Source organism: Sinohyriopsis cumingii, chromosome 9 (genome assembly GCF_028554795.1).
Source record: "Sinohyriopsis cumingii isolate HCF-2022 chromosome 9, ASM2855479v2, whole genome shotgun sequence".
Lineage (NCBI taxonomy): Eukaryota > Metazoa > Mollusca > Bivalvia > Unionida > Unionidae > Sinohyriopsis > Sinohyriopsis cumingii.
Window position 1 is genome coordinate 110,725,992 of NC_142969.1, and position 24,665 is coordinate 110,750,656.

At 35.8% G+C, this 24,665-nt stretch overlaps 1 protein-coding gene across 3 annotated transcripts in view; it reads left to right on the forward strand.

Annotated features, from left to right (window-relative positions):
• The window catches only part of LOC149792469 (soluble guanylate cyclase 88E-like), a 501,393-nt gene that overhangs the window by 266,222 nt on the left and 210,506 nt on the right, over nucleotides 1–24,665 (forward strand). The window contains exon 1 of one of the 3 annotated variants that reach the window (XM_089971052.1): nucleotides 11,422–11,721. The exons of the other annotated variants lie outside the window; for them this stretch is intronic. The gene's annotated coding sequence lies outside the window, so the exon portion shown is untranslated. Of the gene's footprint in view, nucleotides 1–11,421; nucleotides 11,722–24,665 lie in introns of those variants that run through there. 3 annotated transcript variants of the gene reach the window in all.

The window sequence follows — 24,665 nt, forward strand, 5'->3', positions numbered from 1 at the left end:
CTGCTAAGTAAAGGCGCTTCACTGTCCAATTTTGGATATTATCCCTAAGATGACCAGCTCAGAGTACACCCACTGGTGTTCAAAAGAACAAAATAGTTCCAACACTTGACCCTTTATTTTATTTATTTTCATACCTAAGGTAAGCCGAATGTGTATTTTGATTGTTATCGAAACGAAGTATTATTCTTCGTGAACACAAATGTACTAACATGTGTTTTTGACATATGTATATTTATTGGAGCACTTCAGTTGTCCAATCTCCAGTTTATAAGGTGCGAATGTTGCCAGGCTCTTGAATACCGGAGGGAAGTAAATTTTGTATGTAGTCCGCAATTTCATAATGTCTACATAGAAGGAATCGGCTTTATTTGGGGGGGGGGGGATGTTGTTTTCTACTGTCTTAGAGACCGTCCTTTACATTAGATAACGAAATCAACTGATTCATATAATTTACAAACGATCATAACATTTATGGACTTAATGCATGCATGTCTGACCTTGAAATAATTCCGCTGCATCGTGGATTCAGTTTATCTGTACGTATATATTATTGCTTATTTCTCGGTTTCGTTAAAAAATATCCATTGCATAAATAAACCTCACTATGGCTTACTATGTTATTAGTCACAGTATTAATCGATTAATGGCAAACCTTTCTTATCTCTCGTTTTCATTGTTAAAGATAAGACTGGAACATAATATAACAGCAGTGCATTGTCCTTGCTGTGCATTAGCTTTTTCAAGTGTATATTCTTGAACAACGTTCAATACCGCTGTAACATCCGAGGAGATCCTAATATCGTTGTAATGTCCCAGAAAATTATGTGGATTTACAACAAAAGTTTAAGAATGATCAGGACTCATTTGTATGATTTCAGTGATAGATACCTACGACTTCAGGCTTCCTGAATCAACCCTTTAATGTAGCCGGACACATGAATCAAGAGAAGGCGACAGTTTAATGTAACTCGAGTTGCTCCCAATCAAATACTGTTTAAATACCACACCAATCTTTGCACGTATAACTAAATATTTAACGACCTACACATCCGGACACTGTGATAGTGATTGACCTTGTCTATGTGTGCATCCAAATAGTGAATAGGCTCGTGGAACAAGTTCTTTGGCGAGAGAATGATTTTCGACAACACCCCACAAACATAAATGAACTAATTATGAAAAGGAATGCCCTTCACAACCAATGAAAAAGAATCTCCGTCATTCTGAGTGCCTCAGACGTATGCAGCATAAAAATACAACTGTCTCCGGAATATTTTAGAAAATTTTAATAACATTGTCGTGCAATCTGAAATATTTGCGTTATTTGTTTATACAGTTACCAGTAATGAAGCCCATCTCAAGGATACTACTGGTGAATTGTCACACCTGCCTTTTCTATCTTTCGTAATTTACATGTGCATACGAGAAGATATGTGGCACGGCAAGGTTTTTCTTTACTAATTTTAATTCAAATTTTCATTACACTGGTGACATTTTAATAAAGCAGTCCCATTTAGCTAATTACAGCTAAGAAACCAGCCTTCTTGGGCGAATGCAGTTATGTAAACTATTCCTAAAGCGCAATCATCGATTTATCACATTCTGAGACATTTTATTCGGATAGAATAGGCTTATTCTGGAAGTCTATTAAAAGCATAACGGCCTCGACATATCACTACGCCATATCACTACGCCTATCCGCCTACGCAAAATAAAATCGTTATGTAATGTTATGCATGTATCAAACAATAACTTACCATTGTTATAATGATATAAAAGCTGTAGGTATCCCTGTTGAAAGTAATTATTCACTTGCATGACTTCTTCAAACTGGTTGCATACCATTGAGAATTTGAATTATACCTCGTGGTTTGTTTTTAATTCCGCTATGGTTAAATTAGAAATTAACGCTGTTATTGTTATCACAACTGCCCTTTGAAATTTTTACACGACATCAAGTAAAAACTTAATCAATGTCGTCCAAATAATAATTTTCATAAATTATACCTCGAGGACAACAGCAAATACTCTGTCGTACTCGTAGTTAGAACTTTGATGCTTTTGCATATCTAATACAAAGACATTAGTCATTCTGCAATAATAACTGTATAGCTGAACAGTATAATTGTATTCCGGTTAAATACCCACCATGTAATGCCACCATTAAACCGTCCTCGCTAGCAAAGGTTCCGATAACCCTATTTACACCTTGGCGGATCGAAAACCTATAGTGTGGTGCATTGTACTCGGCCGAAAATGGTGGTGACAACTGACCTAAAATGTATACTTTGTAAGTTTACCATCGCAAGTATGTATGACTATATACCAGAGGGAAGCCATTACAGGTCTGTTTGAGTGAAAGGTATTTGTGCAAACACGGACCGGCACTTGAAAATTGCTTATTTATCAGTTCATTCAAGTTGTGTGCTCCCCTTGTCTCGATCACGTAGGAAAAGTGATCAAATTTGAACAACTTAATTTTTGATTGGATGCGGTGGCTCGCTGCCTCATCCAATGAAATTCACAGACCTAAAGCTCAGAAATATCAGCTCGATTATACCAAGGTGTAGAAAGGGTTATCGGAACCTTGGCTAGCGAAGATGCCATTAAACATACAATTAACTCATCAATGGACCATTCCATTGGACATAATACAACCAACTCATTACCGAACCATTCCATTACACATAAGACAATTATCTCATCAATGAACCAGTCCATTAGACAAATACTTATCAATGGACCATTCCATTAGACAATGGACTATTTCATTAGACATCTGCAAACTATCTGATGAATAGACTATTCCATTAGACGTAAGACAACTATCTGATCAATGGACCATTCCATAAGACATAAGACAACTATCTTATCATTGAACCATACCATTACACATAAGATTACTAACTCAATAATGAACCATTCCATTAGACATAAGACAGTTATCTCATCAATGAACCAGTCCATTAGACATATGACAACTAACTCATAAATGGACCATTCCATTCAACATAGGGCAACTGTCTAATCAATGGACCATTCAATAAGACATAAGACAATTATCTCATCAATCAACCATCCGATTAGACATAAGACAACTAGCTCATTAATGAACCATTCCATTACACGTAAGACAGTTATCTCATCAATGAACCAGTCCATTATACATATGACAACTAACTCATAAATGGACCATTCCATTCAACATAGGGCAACTGTCTAATCAATGGACCATTCAATAAGACATAAGACAATTATCTCATCAATCAACCATCCGATTAGACATAAGACAACCAGCTCATTAATGAACCATTCCATTACACGTAAGACAGTTATCTCATCAATGAACCAGTCCATTAGACATGTGACAACTTACTCATAAGTTTACCATTCCATTAGACTACTATCTCATCTACAACTATCTCGTCAGAGAACCATTCCATTACACATAAGACAGTCATCTCATCAATGAACCAGTCTGTTACGTGTTTCGGCTCAAAAAAACAGTAACACAAAGAGAGTGAAAACAACAAGCTTTTTAAGATTTAACACATAATTAATTTTCATGGAAAATTCTGTAAAAACGAAGAAACGAAAGAACTCACGGTTTCAAGAAACAAATCCAAAAATAATCTAAGAAAATCCACGAATTAAATTACAAACGTCCTAGTAATAATTGTTCTAATAATTTCAAGTTCGAAACCTGATGGAAAATCCAAGATGGATGACGATGACGTATGCTGTAATCAGTACTGTGCTTATCTACAGTTCCATGTAGAAATACAAATAATGGCACTCCGGTGTTGTTAATCCAAATTATATTTGTAAGCAATGTCTTTCCACAATGTATATGCAAGCACTCCTCAAAATATTTCCGGAGAACAAAGAATTAATCCTTTTGAAATCCAAATGATCTGAAGAAAATTATAGCTCAAGATCTGGCTACAACAAAAATTAACTTGACATCAGTGTGAAAAGCCCCAAAACTGAGAAACCTCTCTCTACACATCAATGTTAAAACTAACAAATGCGTAGTTATGGAAAAACCGGAATTGTGAAATCAAAGGGGGTCACGTGATTAAGTTTATATCACGTACACAAAATATGGCCTTGATTAAACCAATAATTTTCTCTAAGAAATACATTTTTAAAAATTGTTTACATCTTAAACGTAATCACATCATGACCTTGGAAACGACCGATCATTTTAAAATAAAATAGAACTTTGTTTACTAATTTTGAATCAAGGTCGGAATTTAGATCAACACCTGGTGTTTATAAACTAACAGTCAAGGTCAAACAATTTTCTGAAAAAGTATCATCTCTAGTGAATAAATTTACATTATAATAGAATAAAATATTTAAAATTGACAAACAATTAAATTAAAAATAAACGTGAATTAAATCAGATATCCGTAACACAGTCCATTAGACATAAGACCACTAACTCCTCAATAGACCATTCCATTCAACATAAGCTAACTGTCTAATCAATGGACCATTCCATTAGACATAAGACAATTATCTCATCAATCAACCATCCGATTAGACATTCGACAACTGGCTCATTAATGGACCATTCCATTACACGTAAGACAGTTATCTCATCAATGAACCAGTCCATTAGACACGTGACAACTAATTCATAAGTGGACCATTTCATTAGTCTACTATCTCATCTATAACTATCTCATAAAAAACCATACATTATACATAAGACAACTAACTCAGTAATGAACCATTCCATTACATATAAGACAGTCATCTCACCAATGAACTATTCCATTAAATATGAGACGTTTATGTCATCAATGAACCATTCTATTTGACATAGGACAACTATCTAATCAATGGACCATTCTAAAGTTAGCACCAAATCTTAAGTTAAACGCTCACAAAACAATTACAACAACATCAAAAAAGTTTTAAATGTCCTATTCTTTGAAAATCTTGTAGGCCCGGTCTTGATCAATGCGAAAAACAATCCTGTCGATTTAATTCAGATTTCTCCATTTGAGATTTTTCACAATATTTTTTCTCCTATCTTAAATCACACTAGTTGTATGTCATTTGAATCAGGACTGCCAAATTCATCATACCAGTTTTCTTCCGATTTTACCAGGCCTGCCAAATTCATCACACTCATTCAGCCAGGAAATCAGTATGTACTTAGCGTGACGTGCGTGACAATCCTTATTAACTGAGGGGCCACAGCACAAGGACCTTTCTTTCTGTTAAATGATTTATTTCCGTAGGGACAGTAGAAGAAAGATGAGATTTTTTGACTGCAGTGCATGTAACTTCTGATGTGGCAGTCAAAGATTTGCTTGGCAGTTGTATAGTGACAGAAAAAAAAATGGATGGAAGCGTGTTAAATTTGTCTAAGGCCTTCTCTCGAGCTCGAAGACGTAAACATGGAGTTGGTTCTTGATCTCATCCGGCGAATAAAAAACCCAGATGAATTCAGTTGGCAAACAATACAAGGACTTATCTCTGACATGAAATATGGAGCAAATATAGCAATGCAAGAAGTTTCCATCATACTTTTGGTAAATATGTCTTCTGAAATCTGTAATATATCACACAGAGATCCAGATCTAATAATAAGCAATGTATACAAGTTCGTTTCCCAAACAAAGGCATACGATTATGTATTAAACTTATTTAAAATTAATAATAATAATAATAGCAAATTGCATTACATATTTGTCTTTTTATGAATCATTTTACAGCAAAAAGACTGTTTTATCAACAACATTTTGCTTAAATAAAACATTACGATTTCGTACTCATTTTACGACAGATTAACGAATCTGATTTAAAACTCTAACCATAAAATAGCCTAAAGCTTTCGTGATATATTGTACCACAATTTCTTATATTTCAGGTGACTCGCTGCCTTACTTCACTGCAATTTCTTACATTTCAGGTGTCTCACTGCCTTACTTCACTGCAATTTCTTACATTTCAGGTGTCTCGCTGTCTTACTCAATTACATTTTCTTACATTTCAGGTGTCTCACTGCCTTATTTCACTAAAATTTCTTACATTTCAGGTGTCTCACTGCCTTACCCCACTACAATCTCTTACATTTCTTTTGTCTCACTGCCTTACTCCACTACAGTTTGTCCCATTTCATGTGTCTCACTGCCTTACTTCACTAGAATTTCTTACATTTCAGGTGTCTCACTGCCTTACGTAACTATAGCTTAAATGCCCACTACTTTTGTTGATTCAAGCTGTGATGTTTGAAATACATCTAATTTATCATATATATTGTGGATATTATGTGTGTATGTTTGTTTGTGCATAAAGGATGCGATGGAAATATTCATTTTTACACAAATAGTGTGACTATTACAAACTTTGATAAATTGTTTGAAGAACCGAATTCTCATTAAAACCTTTCATTGATTTTGAAACAAAAGTTGTTATAATATTAATCCAAATCTGAATTTTGTATTAAGCTTTTATTAAATAAGAAGTGTTTATTTCCTGTGGATTTTAATTAATAAATTTATTTATTAATTAGTGAGTATAATACAGTATTAATCTGCACTTTATTACGATATCAAGTTACCGAAGTCACCGATCCATGTTTACATCAGGCAAGACCCAAATTTACACCAGGCACAGTCTATATTTAGATCAGGTACGGTCTATATTTAGATCAGGTAAGGTCTATATTTAGATCAGCATGGTCTATATTTAGATCAGGTACGGTCTATATTTAGATCAGCAAGGTATATATTTGTGACATTGAATTATTCTAGAAAGTTCCAAACCTGAATATTACAGACTCGATCGTGGACTGTACACTCATCAAATGTACCAACAGGTCTTTAATATCCTGTACGAAGTCTTGATCGCAGTAATCAAAAAATCGAACCATATGTTTTAGATGGCTAAAATCCTCAATGGATGGATTGATATACAAATGAATAATTGACATATGGTTGGAAGGTTGAAACGGCCTGATGAATCCGTAGAATATACTTGCATTTTTTTGTTTTCATTGCCTTTCCATTGGAAACTTTTACACTCCCTACAAAGGTTTACCCTTCAGCTCTTATCTAATCACTAATTTTTTTTCTGTCACAAAGATATCACCAATCCGTATATCTATTTACCCATCAATTGCCCTATTATCATTTATATTGCCTCAGTCACGTGGGAAACATCAATCCATGCATCTACTTATCCATCAGGTCCAATTATCGTTTCTACTGCCTGAGTCACATGGGTACAATCAATCCATATATCTACTTGACCAGCAATTGCCCTATTATCATTTATATTGCCTCATATACGTGGATATCACCAATCCATATATATATACGTGACCATCAATTGTCCAATTATCGTTTCTACTGCCTGAGTCACATGGGTACAATCAATCCATATATCTACATGGCCAGCAATTGATCTAAAATCGTTTATATTGCCTCATATACGTGGATATCACCAATCCATATATCTACTTGCCCATCAATTTCCTGTTATCATTTATGTTGACTCAGCCACACGGATATCACCAGTCCACATATTTACTTAAGCATCAGTTGTTTGTCCTAATATCATTTATATTGCCTCAATCAAGTGGATATCACCAATCCATATATCTACTCGCCCATCAATTTCCTGTTATCATTTATATTGCCTCAGTCGCATGTATACCACTAACCCATATATATATATATATGGGTTAGTGGTATACATGCGACTGAGGCAATAAAACTATATATATATATATAGAGAGGGTGATTATCTGACTGAGGTTGAGAAGAATTCACTATAGTTTGTATAAATATGTACTGAATAGAGTAATGAGTTGAACTGTCGTCCCTTCTATGCCATAGAAGTTAGATTCGTCCGTACTACACGATTCTCATGTGATGCAACATATTCTTTAATAGTATGCGTATACAAGACATAAACAACAATCAGAGCTGGATTATGGCTTCCCAAGGCCTTAAGCTCTGAAAATAGTATAGTGCCCCCACCTCCTACAATATGTGAAACTAAAACAAAATAGTAAAAGCTAAAATGGTGGGAAAACACTTCCAAACTAAAATACTCGTACATGCAGATCGAAATTGTCATATATAATTGATTCAATTTTATCATCAACAATTAATTTGAAATTTTTCTGGTGCCCTTGTTGGGCTGGTGCCTAAACACGTGCTTAGTGTGCTTAATGGGTAATCCGGCCCTGACAACAATACAAACATTCGGCATATATATGTTGCACAATACGTACAGTTCAATACACTAAACTTTGGATACAGTCTATTCACCATCACGAAAGGTGAAGTCCACAAATCAATGGGATGAGTCTGAAAAAGAATATTAGCATGTATTATATAATACTGATGTTAAAATAAGCTGACGAAGCCAGGTTTCCAGCGGAGGCATGACTTACACTGGCCCCAATGAGAACAGCGCTGTATTCTTCCAGAACGTGCAACAATGAACCGTAAAATAGCACCGAATCCTAAGGGATAAAGTTTCTCTCGATATTTTACTACCTGATCATTAAATCTGACTGTTTGTTTTTGTTGTTTTGCTTTTAGCACATCATTGGCTAAATAACGGAAATGGGAATTATGGGCCATTCATAAGACAGCTGATCTGGACGGGTTTCGGTGTGCATCTAACCCTCGGCCCTTAGGGATTATGAGTTCGATGCTTTACACACCGAACTCCGAATAACATGTCCTAAGGTTACATATCTTACTTGGACATTGGATCATTCGCCTGTCCTTTTATTGAGGTTTACCAGAAAATAGAAAATTGAGAAATGTTAATTGTCAACTTGAGGATGTATGTTTGTTTTAGAATAAGACAGTGTTGAACGGGAAGATTGAAGTAAAATAATCCATCTGGGAAAGGAATGCATGCTCACTTCCGGTTTTAAAGAGAAAGAATATGGTGAAATATATCAATGAAAATCCAGTTTCACCGGACACAGCTTTACCATTATTCTTAGCTGAAACTTTATCATAAGAAGTTTCCCAAATCAGTTTTAACAGGTTCAGTATTTCTCAGCTTAATGAAACAAATAAGCCCAAGCAATACGTGTTTCTTGTGGTAAGTGAAACATACAGAGGAAGGGGTTGGTGGGCGTCAAGAGAACGATAAACAGAAGGTCCATGAAAGTCTATTTTGATGAGATATTATGTTACTTTCTTAACATGTAAAAGGACTATAACGGTCCAAGTATACTAGACCACGCAGCTGGTCGGGACCATTTAGTCAAGTGGTATGCTACCATAGCTGCGAGACGGACTAACTTGGTTTCGAATCCAGACTGTGATATATACACATCGTGTCTTCTCCCGATTCATTACTAACCGACAATGTTAGTTCCAATTGATGGTTCCTTGTTCGAGTCCTCGCTGGCTCCAATGATTTTCATGAACAGTTTCAGAGGGAGAATGAACCTATAAGACGAACATAATCTTACCTATGTTCATTTGCCGAGTGACTGACATCCATTTGATAGTGTATTTATATGTATGCCATCTTTATACGACTTACTACAAAGAACGAATGAAGGTCAGTACATCTTGTCTTGTAACCATTACTTGTAGATTCCTAGCTAATTTCCTCTTTCAAGTATACAACTATTTTTAATCAGCTGGATTTACCTTTCATGAAAAAATATACCTTCATGGCATCTGTTTCACTAGTTATCAAAACGTTGTCGATGGGTCGCCCTGTTAAGGACTCCCTCCCGCTATCTATCTTTTCCAGTTTCGAATTTTCTCTGTTCAGCTGTTTTCATCCACGCCCCTCCGCTCTCATTCCCCCACTTTTTGTATGTTCCGTGGTTATTATCTTTTGAGGTTCATTAATTATTAAGCTGAGTAATAAATGTCGTAACTGAAAGATATCAACAAATCTTATATTTGCAATGTTGCTGTGATCTAATAACCATATGGTACCGGGGAGTGCCAGAATGGTGCACTCTTAACTATGTAGAACTGACATGGCTTCATTTCTGCCAAATTAGTTTTGTGTTGTTATCCTGACTTCGGTTAATATATTTATTTATCTCACCTACAGTGTAATCAATATAAACTCTGAACTGCAAAGGACTATATTGAAATGACATGCTTTTAAAAGTGAGTGTGATTAAAACAGCTATCAACAGTTAGGAGAGTCTACATGTAGTTTTGCTTGTTTGAAAAATGTCCATCGCATCATAACTGACAACATCAACTCGGAGATGAAGAAAATAAAAAACAATTGTCAATGCTCACAATATCAGATTTTCAAAGAAAAATTGTTGCGCTTATCGTGTACATAAAGTCTGCATCAAATGTCTGCCAGCAACAGGGTTACAAATAATACCAAATTTAGAGATCGCGAACTTTTCAAAGTAAATGTAAATTAAGGGTCAGGAAATTATTTCCAAGTAAATCTAATTATCTCCTGTTTGATCAGATAACTCAGTTGAAGATTATTACGAAGAGTGTCACCGATAACAAGAGGACGTTACATCTTCGGGATTGTCACTGCTCTTACGTGGACATTTATACGGACGTGTTCTCAGCTGTTATATTGGCCTTTAACAATGTTTTAATGACCTTGATCATGAACGTGTGATTATGACCTTGATCATGAACGGTGTGATTATGACCTTGATCATGAACGGTGTGATTATGACCTTGATCATGAACGGTGTGATTATGACCTTGATCATGAACGGTGTGATTATGACCTTGAGTATGAATGGTTTTATTATGACCTTGATCATGAACGGTGTGATTATGACCTTGATCATGAACGGTGTGATTATGACCTTGAGTATGAATGGTTTTATTATGACCTTGAACATGAACGGTGTGATTATGACCTTGAGTATGGTGTTGATGTCATGGATGCAGTGTATACTGAAGATTTAGTATTGTGTAAAATTGGATTCAATGATTGCTTTTATGCTATTTACATGATATGGCAATATTTTCCGAATATCTGATAAAGCTTTGTTATTAATCTCATTGAGATTTTTTCAGCTGTTTACTTCTTTTAAATTCATAAACTAGAATATATATTAATAGGTGTTCTGAATTATCCAGGTAAATGAACAAGAACTCGCAAAAAGTATTTTGATAAGACGTAATTGTTTGCTGAAGTTTGCATACCGTTACACGCTTATCAGAGCGCATCGATCAAGAGGGGCTTGAAACCATGTATGTTTTATTAACTTTAATGACAATTTGCCAGTGTATTGAATTATGATAACTCTTTTGAAATGAACATAACGTGGGATGGTGTAGTGTTACAAATAGCATTTCATATAATTGCGTTCTAACAGCGAGTACGTGATATCTACTTTAAATACGCCCCATGTACCGGACAAAAAGATGATACCCATCGCAGACCAGTTCCATTCAGATATGCTGTACACAGAACATTACTTATTATCTTTGGGTAACGATTTGCAAGAATAAGTTTTGCTTATGCGGCGCTTCCACAGCATTGTCAACAACTCGTTATCCCAAACAATTGAAATGAAGATCTTCCTGTGTATATTGAGATAGGTCATTTTAACGAAGCTTGAAAAAAATAACGACAGTGCGCATATCAGTCCATGTGCACATTCGGATAGGTGAAATTAATGAAAGGAATTGTGAATGTGGATTTTGATAAAGCACAATTCGATGTAAATATTCTGGATAGATCTATGCAGGCGGATTAATGTCCGAAATTAAGGTAGGTCTCAGTTCATTTTCTAAAACAATTTTTATGCAGATAATTATTTTTATCTCATGAAAGACCGCACATCTGGGAGGAGTGGGATTGAGTGGGGTCTAAACGTGTTTTGGTCTACATCCGTAAAAATAATAGGTGACTGCTACATAATTGCCTCCCCCACCACACAACTGAAAATTCTGCGCGAACCTCTGTTTTATCTTATCGATATTGGCCTGTGAACGTAGATTACCAATGATTGCAAACGTTCCAAGGTAAATCGTTGTCGTAGGAAAGAAAATAGGTGGGCAGTGTACTTAATTGGCTGGTGGAATTTTGTGTTGTTCACGTCTTGCATTTTCTCTTTGTTCATTTCAGTGACGTTCTTTCCCAAACAGAAAGGTGGTTTGATTGATAATGAGTATGAAATTTGCCATTTACCGAAGTCAAACTCGCATCACATTATGTTATCATTCTTTATCAAAGCTATAAAAAAAACTGTTTTATAAAAACACATACATGCATACATACACACACATACACACACATACATACATACATACATACATACATACATACATACATACACACACACATACATACATACATACGTACACACACACACACACACACACACACACACACACACACACACACACACACACATACATACATACATACATACATACATACATACATACATGCATACATACATACATATATGTATGACGTGATTAACAAGTTCAAGGTATCTAGGATTAAAGGGGCAGGGGCCAGTTTTTATGTACGAATTTAATGCCGCAATCAGCGACCTAGTTTAAAAAATCAAAAACAATTCAAATACTCAAGTGAGGTCAAAAAGGTCCATATTTTTAGATACTTATATTAAAACAAAGCATAAGAATATTATCCACTTGACCAAGGAAGTCAATGGCAGTTCATAGCAGAAGAAATTTATGCACCCAAACCAAAATTTCTACCTCCAATTTTCATGTCCGAATGTCATTTTTGACACCATCTGATGCTCACAATGCAAACACAAGCCCTTTTCTTAGATGAAAATTCAGCAAATGCAATGTGTACTAAACAGGCTGATGCAATTGAAAATAGTTGTCATCAAGCCGTTTTTGAGATATTCTACTTGCCCCAAACCCATGTGTTTACTGCTATGGGAGGCTAGCTCTTCTTCCTAGCCGACTATTGGTATTTCACTATCAACATGCTGCAGAGTAACTATGGAAGGTGTACATGCCTGACATCAATTTCAAGGACAAAACAAGCCCGAAACACCTAGTCCACAAATATATCCATATCTTTAAACAGTAATCAAAAATAGCTGAAAAGTCACATCATAACCTTAAGTTAAGAAATTTGTAAGGGGCCAATTTACGAAACTAAACTTCTATTACGATATGTAATGCTGAAGGATTAACTCAGTTGTAAGGAGGACAGCCATTTTACGTGGTTTGTTTTCGGGTGCGATGTAATGGGTTCGAAAGGAAAATAAATTCCTAATTAGCACCACTTCGCGAGACGTAAGTTAACAAAACTATGATATCGATTTTTCAGTGATTATATTCGTCACATAGTTACACGATTGTGTTTCATTAAGTAATTGATCAATATTTGCATATATCAACACTTGTAATCTTTTGTAATGTTTTTCGGAGCATGCGTACCTTTCCCTGCAGAAAGTTATTCAGTCTACATCGTCATGGGAGCGTTTTGTGGTTGCGTGTCAACGTAATACGCTCCAGTGACAGTGATTCAGGGAGTAGCAATTGATGCCCTTCTTACCGTTTACGATAAATAGTGACGGTCTCACTTGAGTCGATTCGAGTTTTTGACTGCAGCTAACAGAGTCGTTCATAGCAGCATCACATCTACTCTGATGGATTTATCCAGGGAAAAAAGACATGTACCCCACACACACACACACACACAAACACAAATTTTTTTTAAAAAATTGTATATAATGTTTTCTAATTTCATGGTGTTTGTTTTTGTAATCATATCATTATATGTTTTATATCTTACAGGTGTTGTCTAATGTTGTAAAGCGCTTAGTGCTTCTAAAGATTAGGCGCTATACAAAGCCCATATTATTATTATTATTATTATTATTATTATTATTATTATATATATATATATATATATATATATATATATATATATATATATATATATATATATATATATATATATATATATATATATATATATATATGCACAAACAAAAATAGTGTATATGATGATATTCATCTTCTTGGTTGGATAATTAAGTGCACGTGACATTGAATATTCTGTAACACTTCATCCCTCTTAAGGTGAGAAGATGTTAACTTTGCAGAACTTGATAAAAGTATGTTTGTATAACGGTGGGTGGGGTTATATTGGAAAGAAATATTCCAGCATTTGCGACAGTAGACGATTGTTGTTGTTGTTGTTGTAGGGTTTAACGCCATTTTTCATCACAAGATACAAGAGGCAATACATAGCGGCCAGTATTAACGGTGGAGGAAGAACCCGGGAAAACCCCGGAAAGAACTACCGACCCACGAGAAGCTACTGGCAAGCTTTCTCACATACCCACATCGGCTGAACCCGAGACTCGAACCCACGCAGACAGAGGTGAGATGGCAGTGATCCGTAATGCCTGATTTTCCGTCAGTCTGTCAAATGAAACTGAATTTATGAATGCGAATAAATTTGAACTGTATTTATGTTTGCATGTATGTACGTGTGTTTTCATATAAAGTTGAGATTTCTTATCATCATCATCATCATCATCTTTATTTCCTTCCATGGAAGATTACATGATATAAGAATAAATCATCTGAATACAATCAATAAATATAAAAAAAAAAAAAAAAAAAAAAAAAAAAAAAAAATATTCTATATTGGAATACAAATTCTTACACAATATCAATCAACAAAGTGTTCGTCAACTCATAAGTTGCAAGTTTCAGTACCTTATTTACAGAAGATAGCTGCACACTGCATGACAAAGTATGCTGCATACAGGACGAATAGCTTGGAGTTTTCTTTGTCGATTACTCCTGATGGTAACCTTTTACCTAAAAGATATTGTAGTTGCAGCTCATCTTCTGCATTAAATAACGTAATGTGCAGGCTCAGGGGAAATTTATCAGTAAGGAAATCCCAGAAAGAATTTCGAAAGTTCGACATATAAGGACAACTAACACAACAATGAAGTATCAAGTCTGTATAAACATTCCCACATCTAATACACATATCAAGCTGTGTTTGTGGAACAGCAGCCCATAGTTTAGCTACATATGTAAATACCTTAGTGTGTTGTATTTATGTTTGCATGTATGTACGTGTGTTTTCATATAAAGTTGAGATTTCTTATGAATTTACATATGTACGTTTGTATACATCTATTAATCTATCTTTGTGATAGTTTGTCTGCTTGTTTGTAATATGCAGCAACCATCTTTTTATAACTTTATTCGTTGCCGAGTTGTTTGCAACACAATACCGCTCTGGTGGCCTAGTGGTTAAAGCGTCCGCCTCGGATTAGGGAGGTCGCGGGGTTCGAACTCCAGCCGAGTTATATCAAAGACTTATAAAACTAGTACTAATAGCTGTCTCGCTTGGCGATCAGCATTAAGAGGTTAGTGTTAGGTCTGGTCGGCCTGGTGTCAGGATAATGTGACTAGGTGGGACAATAAACTACATGCCTGCGGCATGATGCCGCAATGCTAGACATCGCTACAAACTGACACAATTCAGACATCGTGGCGATATGACTGAAAAATTGTTAAAGCTACGTTAAAACCCAAAATCACACACACACGCACACACACACACACACGCGCGCGCGCGCGCGCACAAACACACACTTCTTTTACAGCATACATTGCAAAATTAGAAATTTTAAAGTACAAACTATGATTTGTAAAGCTGATTAGATTAAAAAAGGAAATTAGTTTCTCTTCGTTCAAGTTATTAATATTATTTGCAAATTACTTGAATTCAATCAAACTGAATTATGTTTTTTCTTTTCATCATAATCGGATGATGTTATTATTGGGAATTAACTCGGGAAAAAAATATGTGAATGCAGGAAGTTATTATTATCGATTCTTCACAGTGGCGATTGGGAAAAAATAAAAATAAAAGTGAAGAAAAATTATGAAGCAAATAATTGTTATCAATATAATAAATATATCTATATTACAAGAGACGAGACTCAGTTCCGAGCAATTATGGCTATAAATAAAGTGTAACCACATTTACGTTAATACGTATCATATTCAGTTTGATAAGTAGTCGTTTTCATATATGATTAATTGCCACATTCTCTTATGTACAACCTATACTTATTTGAGAAAATATGTCTAATGACGTTGCTGGAGATGGGAAACGTTTCATCATCGAAATGTAAAAGGGCTGTTAACAAATACGTCTAGATGCTATATATAATCACATTTAATAGCCAGAGGCGTGTTTTATTATTCGGTATAAAATTCGATATAAAATATAAGTGCAAATGACCGTGGCAAAACGGAATATATATTTCACCGTCATAAACGAAGACGAAGCATTATTGTGAATACAACATTGAAGTATTTGATCAGCAACTATTTTAATTTACTTTAAGCTTCGTTCTCGTTGCATAAGCGTTTGCTACAGCGATTTCCACTTTGTTAGCTGATGCAGAAAAGTACTCTAGCATCCAGTTTAGCATTCTAAAATAAGAGAGGCCATTACAACGTTTTAAGAAATTACCAGCATACAGTAATGCTAAGAAACATTTTTATTTGTTACATACATTATAGTCAACTTTTAAACTTTATTGAAAAGACAGAAAAAAATTCCAACACCATACAGCTAATCGACAAATATATATATATATATATATATATATATATATATATATATATATATATATATATATATATATATATATATATATATATATATATATATATATAATTCAGATGAAAACCACTCTCAGGAGGTTCGTGTTATTTTGAGGCTCTATTCTACTCCCCCTCTTGCTGTATCACTACACCGATATAAAGGTTAACACGGTGATGGCAAGGTTAGAAACTTTTAATATCAATCAATACATGTTTTACATGTACCTTTTACGATACTAATAAAGCTACACATTATGGGGAAATGGCATAACCGTCAACTTCCTTCATATATGTATCCCTTGTAATTCCTGTCTAACCTGCATAACCTCGATTGCCTCATACAGTTATGCCTTGTGATCTCTGTATAACTTGCATAACCTCGATTGCCTCATACAGTTATGCCTTGTGATCTCTGTATAACTTGCATAACCTCGATTGCCTCATACAGTTATGCCTTGTGATCTCTGTATAACTTGCACAACCTCGATTGCCTCATACAGTTATGCCTTGTGATCTCTGCATAACTTGCATAATCTCGATTGCCTCATACAGTTATGCCTTGTGATCTCTGTATAACTTGCACAACCTTGATTACCTCATACAGTTATGCCTTGTGATCTCTGTATAACTTGCATAACCTCGATTGCCTCATAGAGGTATGTCTTGTGATCTCTGTATAACTTGGACAACCTCGATTACCTCATACAGTTAAGCCTTGTGATCTCTGTATAACTTGCATAACTTCGATTGCCTCATACAGGTATGTCTTGTGATCTCTGTATAACTTGCATAACCTCGATTGCCTGATACAGTTATGCCTTGTGATCTCTGTATAACTTGCATAACCTCGATTGCCTCATACAGTTATGTTTTGTGATCTCTGTATAACTTGCAAAACCTCGATTGCCTTATACAGTTATGCCTTGTGATCTCTATAACTTGCATAACATTGATTGCCTGATACGGTTATGCCTTGTGATCTCAATCTAACCTGCATAACCTCAGCTGCTTCTGTATATGTGTCCCATGCGATTTCTCTCTAACCTTCCCGATCTCAACTACCTTCATCTGATTATACATTTTAATATATGTCTAAAGCATGACTTTAATTGCTTAAATATAAGACAGCCTTGTGAAATCTGAGTAACCTGCATGGCCTTTAATTATCTACGCCTCAGAGTTATCTAAGGGACATAATAGCTGTGGAAGCAGAGTTATCTAAGGGACATAATAGCTGTGGGATTAGAGTTATCTAAGGGACATGATAGGTTTACTTGGTGCTCTGCACTATTACTATATATTATAATAGCGATACGACTGAAAAAATAGTTAAAGATACGTTAAAAATTCATACCACACATGCACACATATATACAGACACATTTAGTTTTAAAAACATATAAATGAATAAAAGAACGTAAGCATTATTTGTGAACATGTACAGCTCTCTTGTAGGGTTGGGGTAAGGTGCATCAAAGGCAACACAATGCAGTCGTATGTACATTAGTTCTCGTTGTAAACATAATAAGTTTATAAATAAAAACGAAACTATTCAGTCATTAGCGTTTCCAAGGCTTTGATTTATCGTCAACACTAATGAAAATGTATTTTATCTGGAATGACATCAAAGAGATCTTAGAAAACCTTGTATTGCAGAAAGTATGGAAACTCGTGTAGATAACAATTTGCTTCATTTCTGACTTTCGAGCATCTGGATTAATTTAAAAGGAATATAAACGTTTTGTGAAACAATATTTTGTTTCTCTCTGCTTAGATTACATTAATCAGATGAAACGCGTTTGCTATATTGAAACATATGCTAAGTGTACACGCCCGTTAGAGATAAATGGATGTAAACACATTATTATTACTGATTGCAGTGATATGAATATCACCCAATTGAATGTTGTTAGGTTCAGACAGGTTTTAGAGATTGATCGGAAGATCTTTACGGCAGTAAATATAGTTTATAGCGACAATAATTGTCGCACACTAATGATGTTTTTGAGGTTGCTTGCGTTGAAAAACTGCCTATTATAATCGTCGCTTTATTGAAGGATTTACGGTATTAATTCAGCTCCTATGCAAAAGCTCTTATATTAAAATCCAATAACTTACAATTTCTGAATGTTTACGGTAAAACCTATATTTATCAGTATAGAAACATCCTTGATGACTGCTTTACTGTAGAGAAATCCACATGAGACGCGGCATTTTTTTAGACCTACATGTGTTTGAAATATGTGTTTTTAATTCCACAGATGCTAATTTCATCAGTGAGTTTTGATAAGTCAGGTCAGTAAAAAAAAAAAAAAACAACTCAAATTCTACCAATGAAACAAAATCTCTATATTTTTCTGTTACAACTAGGATAAGTTCTCAAAATGTCTTTTTCACTAATACCTGTCTTTCATCATCTACTAATCCTGGCCAGCAAAACCGATATGTACCTTATTTTATGTTCACCAATTTCTAGCTGGTTGCCATTCTTCCGTATCATTGGTACCGTGTGTCATGAAAAACCTCCTGTTGTTAGGTCGTATCTAGTATCTAATGCGTGTCAGTCGTTAAGCAATGCAATTTTCATGCATGTCGGTCGTTCGGAAATGCAATTTTCATGCATGTCAGTTTAGGAAAAGCAGTTTTCATGCATGTCAGTCAGTTGGAAAAGCAATTTTCAAGCATGTCAGTCGTTAAGAAATGCAATTTCATGCATGTCAGTCTTTACAAAATGTAATTTTCATGCAAGTCAGTCGAAAGGAAATGCAGTTGTCATGCATGTCAGTTGTAAAGGAATAAGTTAAATTCCATCAAAAAGAATATTGCATCATTTGCATTCGATTCACGAAATAACGACAGACAACTAATAGACAAATATCACCATATTCATAATAGGCAAATAACACCAGATGATAAATAGACAAAAATGTCACCTTATTGCAAATATGTAAATAGTACCAGGCGAGAAATAGACAAATATAATCATATTATAAATAGGCAAATATCATCAGATGGCCAACAATCAGATATTAATTGAGAGTTTATATCGCAGACTAAAACATCGTATATTTTATTTAAATAGCAGGAAGCCGACAGCTGTTATTAGGTTTGTGTGTGTGTGTGATTTAGATTTTTAACGTAGCTTTAACAATTTTTCAGTCATATCGCTACGATGTCTGCAGTGTGGCAGTTTAAAGTGATGTCTAGCACTCTGGGGCATCATGCCGCAGACATGTAGCATGATGTCCCACCCAGTCACATTATCCTGACACCAGGCCGACCAGTCCTAACACTAACCTCTTAATGCTGAGCGCCAAGCGAGGCAGCTGTTTGTACCATTTTTGTAAGTCTTTGGTATGACTCGGCCTGGGATCGAACCCACGACCTCCCGCATCCGAGACGGACGCTCTAACCACTGGGCCACCGGAGCGGTTGTTATTAGGTATGTGTTAAACGCAAGACGTTGACAACTGTTTTAAGTATATGTAATACGCAAGAAGTTGACAGTTGTTTTTTAATATACGTAATACGCATGGAGTTGACAACTGTTATTAAGCATACTTAATACGCAAGAAGTTGACAGTTGTTATTTAATATATGTAATACACATAATACACAAGAAGATGACAAAGGTTAATAAGCACATATTCGCACGAAACCGACAACTGTTAATAAGTATACGGAATAAGTTACAACTATAATTGTCTAATCCCGGTATCTAATAACAAACTAACGCTTTATTATGATTTACTGATTAGCCGTAAAAGCAATAATTTGAAAGACTTCATTCTTGATGGTTTCTCTTTGATAATTCTGATTTTCTTGTTCTCATATTTTCAAACTTTGGACATACACAAAGCTTATACATTATTAAAAATCTCTTCTGCAGAAATGAGTACTGTATAATTTCTGATCGCTTGAAAAAATCTAAGAACTAAAATCTAATTTTTAATCTTTATTTCCTTTCATTTTAATTCATTTCATTTTCCGCCCATTGTTGAAAACACTATGTACATCAAACATTACACATCAATCTGTAGAAAATAACCAAGTTTCAAATGCAATTCGTTTAGTTAGAATTAAAATAAATATGTATTGCTACCCAGTTGGATCCATAGGCATGGTGACCTAGAATCATTTCCCAGTCCAGTTTGATCCGTAGGCATGGTGACCTAGAATCATTTCCCAGTCCAGTTTGATCCGTAGGCATGGTGACCTAGAATCATTTCCCAGTCCAGTTTGATCCGTAGGCATGGTGACCTAGAATCATTTCCCAGTCCAGTTTGATCCGTAGGCATGGTGACCTAGAACCATTTCCCAATTAGAAATCGTTAAGATCTCCATTATGCAGTTCTTTGTATGCTTTATTAAATGAAGGAGGGTTTAAATTCCGATATAAAACGTTGCTTTTTTTACATTACAATATATAGGCAACAATGAAGATAGTAAATTTAAGATCACTTGGAGAATACATCAATCGACTCAATGTCATCAAGGAATTTGAAATAATACAATGCATCTAATGTATTCTCGAATTGAAACAAAGCGCTTGAGACTACATATGAATGCTTTAGAAACAATTTGTTGACTTAAGATGCGGCTGTTGGACACGCACTAATCCTTGGCCATTAATTGTGATCCTTGGCCATTGTGGTCCTCGACCACTGATTTTGATCCTTGGACATTGTGATTCTCGGCCATTGATTGTGATCCTTGGCCATTGTGATTCTCGGTCATTGTTTGTGATCCTTGGCCATTGTGATTCTCGGTCATTGATTGTGATACTTGGCCATTGTGGTCCTCAACCACTGATTTTGATCCTTGGCCATTGTGATTCTCAGCCATTGACTGTGATTCTTGGCCATTGTGATTCTCGGCTATTGATTGTGATCCTTGACCATTTTGATTCTCGGCCATTGATTGTGATCCTTGGCTATTGTGATTCTCGGTCATTGATTGTGATCCTTGGCCATTGTGATTCTCGGTAATTGATTGTGAACCTTGGCCATTGTGATTCTCGGCCATTGATTGTGATCCTCTGCCACTGGATGTGATCCTCAGCGATTGATTGGCTATCAGAAGCAATTCAATTTCTGATTTAATCAATGGAGATGGAACTGCTGATATATGTGTATGTAGCCACACACACACACACACACACACACACACACACACACACATATATATATATATATATATATATATATATATATATATATATATATATATATATATATATATATATATATATATATATATATATATATATATATATATATATATATATATATATATATATATATATCCCACAATGTAGCCGTCTATCTATTAGGAAGATTACTTGCACTGACAGCCTGTGTTTCACAGTATTCAGTTTTTCCATGATGTGAGAAATAATATAATGTAATAGAGGACAGACAAAACTACATACATCTTTGCTTGTCAGACTGTTGAAAGAACGAGTTTGATACGGCGTAGGGTTACATCGAGGCTGTCCGTGTTCATACGCCGTAGGGTTACATCGAGGCTGTCCGTGTTCATACGCCGTGGGGTTACGTCGAGGCTGTCCGTGTTCATACGCCGTGGGGTTACGTCGAGGCTGTCCGTGTTCATACGCCGTAGGGTTACGTCGAGGCTGTCCGTGTTCATACGCCGTAGGGTTACGTCGAGGCTGTCCGTGTTCATACGGCGTGGGGTTACGTCGAGGCTGTCCGTGTTCATACGCCGTAGGGTTACGTCGAGGCTGTCCGTGTTCATACGCCGTAGGGTTACGTCGAGGCTGTCCGTGTTCATACGCCGTATCCAGCGAGTTACATACCTCTTCTTGTACGCTTCTAAATATGTATAGCTTTACAGTGTGACTGAAATTCAGAATGAACTGTGACGTATACAACTTTGATTTATTGCTTTTATGATCATCGTCAAACGTGCGTCAGAGGAAACATCTAAATAGTTCTAGTCTGGGTATGCGACACGGAAATATGGATTAACATGAGATCAACAATGTACGATTAAATGGCTGTGTCATCAATACTAAAACTGCCACTTAAATGTCGACAGATCTGATCAAACCCAAGCAAATTAAATGTTCACAGATCTAATCATTGCTGTTCCAAGACGAAACCCAACCAAATTAAATGTCGACAGATCTGATGGATGCTGTTCCAAGATGAAACCCAACCAAATTAAATGTCGACAGATCTGATGAATGCTGTTCCAAGATGAAACCCAGCCAAACTAAATGTCGACAGATCTGATGAATGCTGTTCCAAGATGAAACCCAACCAAATTAAATGTCGACAGATCTGATGAATGCTGTTCCAAGATGAAACCCAGCCAAACTAAATGTCGACAGATCTGATGAATGCTGTTCCAAGATGAAACCCAACCAAACTAAATGTCGACAGATCTGATGAATGCTGTTCCAAGATGAAACCCAACCAAATTAAATGTCGACAGATCTGATGAATGCTGTTCCAAGATGATGAATGCTATTCCAAGATGAAACCCAGCCAAACTAAATGTCGACAGATCTGATGAATGCTGTTCCAAGATGAAACCCAGCCAAATTAAATGTCGACAGATCTGATGAATGCTGTTCCAAGATGAAACCCAGCCAAATTAAATGTCGACAGATCTGATGAATGCTGTTCCAAGATGAAACCCAGCCAAACTAAATGTCGACAGATCTGATGAATGCTGTTCCAAGATGAAACCCAGCCAAACTAAATGTCGACAGATCTGATGAATGCTGTTCCAAGATGAAACCCAACCAAATTAAATGTCGACAGATCTGATGAATGCTGTTCCAAGATGAAACCCAGCCAAACTAAATGTCGACAGATCTGATGAATGCTGTTCCAAGATGAAACCCAACCAAACTAAATGTCGACAGATCTGATGAATGCTGTTCCAAGATGAAACCCAACCAAATTAAATGTCGACAGATCTGATGAATGCTGTTCCAAGATGATGAATGCTATTCCAAGATGAAACCCAGCCAAACTAAATGTCGACAGATCTGATGAATGCTGTTCCAAGATGAAACCCAGCCAAATTAAATGTCGACAGATCTGATGAATGCTGTTCCAAGATGAAACCCAGCCAAATTAAATGTCGACAGATCTGATGAATGCTGTTCCAAGATGAAACCCAGCCAAACTAAATGTCGACAGATCTGATGAATGCTGTTCCAAGATGAAACCCAGCCAAACTAAATGTCGACAGATCTGATGAATGCTGTTCCAAGATGAAACCCAACCAAATTAAATGTCGACAGATCTGATGAATGCTGTTCCAAGATGAAACCCAGCCAAACTAAATGTCGACAGATCTGATGAATGCTGTTCCAAGATGAAACCCAACCAAACTAAATGTCGACAGATCTGATGAATGCTGTTCCAAGATGAAACCCAACCAAATTAAATGTCGACAGATCTGATGAATGCTGTTCCAAGATGAAACCCGTCCAAATGAGAAATGCTTACAAAGTAGCCAGCAGAAGTGCAGTTATATGCGCTCTCTTGAAATCAGAAATAACGTAAGTTCGTTGCATTGGTGTTTCTCCTGGATGTAGATAAAATCAGAGAAAAATCACACGAAAGCCAAATTTATCTTAGTTGTAATAGACATAGTACTAGAATGCATCATTCCGAATATCCTGCATGTCTATCTAGAATTTACTCTGTATCCGTGAATTGTACGGAAAATTCCGAATATCCTGCATGGCTATTTAGAATTTACTCGGTCTCCGTAAATTGTACGGTGAATTCTAATACTCTGCATGGCAATCTAGAATTTACTCGGTATCCGTAAATTGTACGGATAATTAAAAAAATAAGCTTGGGGGAAGAAAATTCAAAATAACCGGTTCTGTGCCTCATCTCTTTCTAGCGTATGCATTCAAAATAACTCGTTTTGTGCCTCATGTCTTGCTAGTGTATGCATTCAAGATAACTCGTTTTGTGCCTCATGTCTTGCTAGTGTATGCATTCAAAATAACTCGTTATGTGCCTCATGTCTTGCTACTGTATGCATTCAAAATAACTCGTTCTGTGCCTCTTGTCTTGCTAG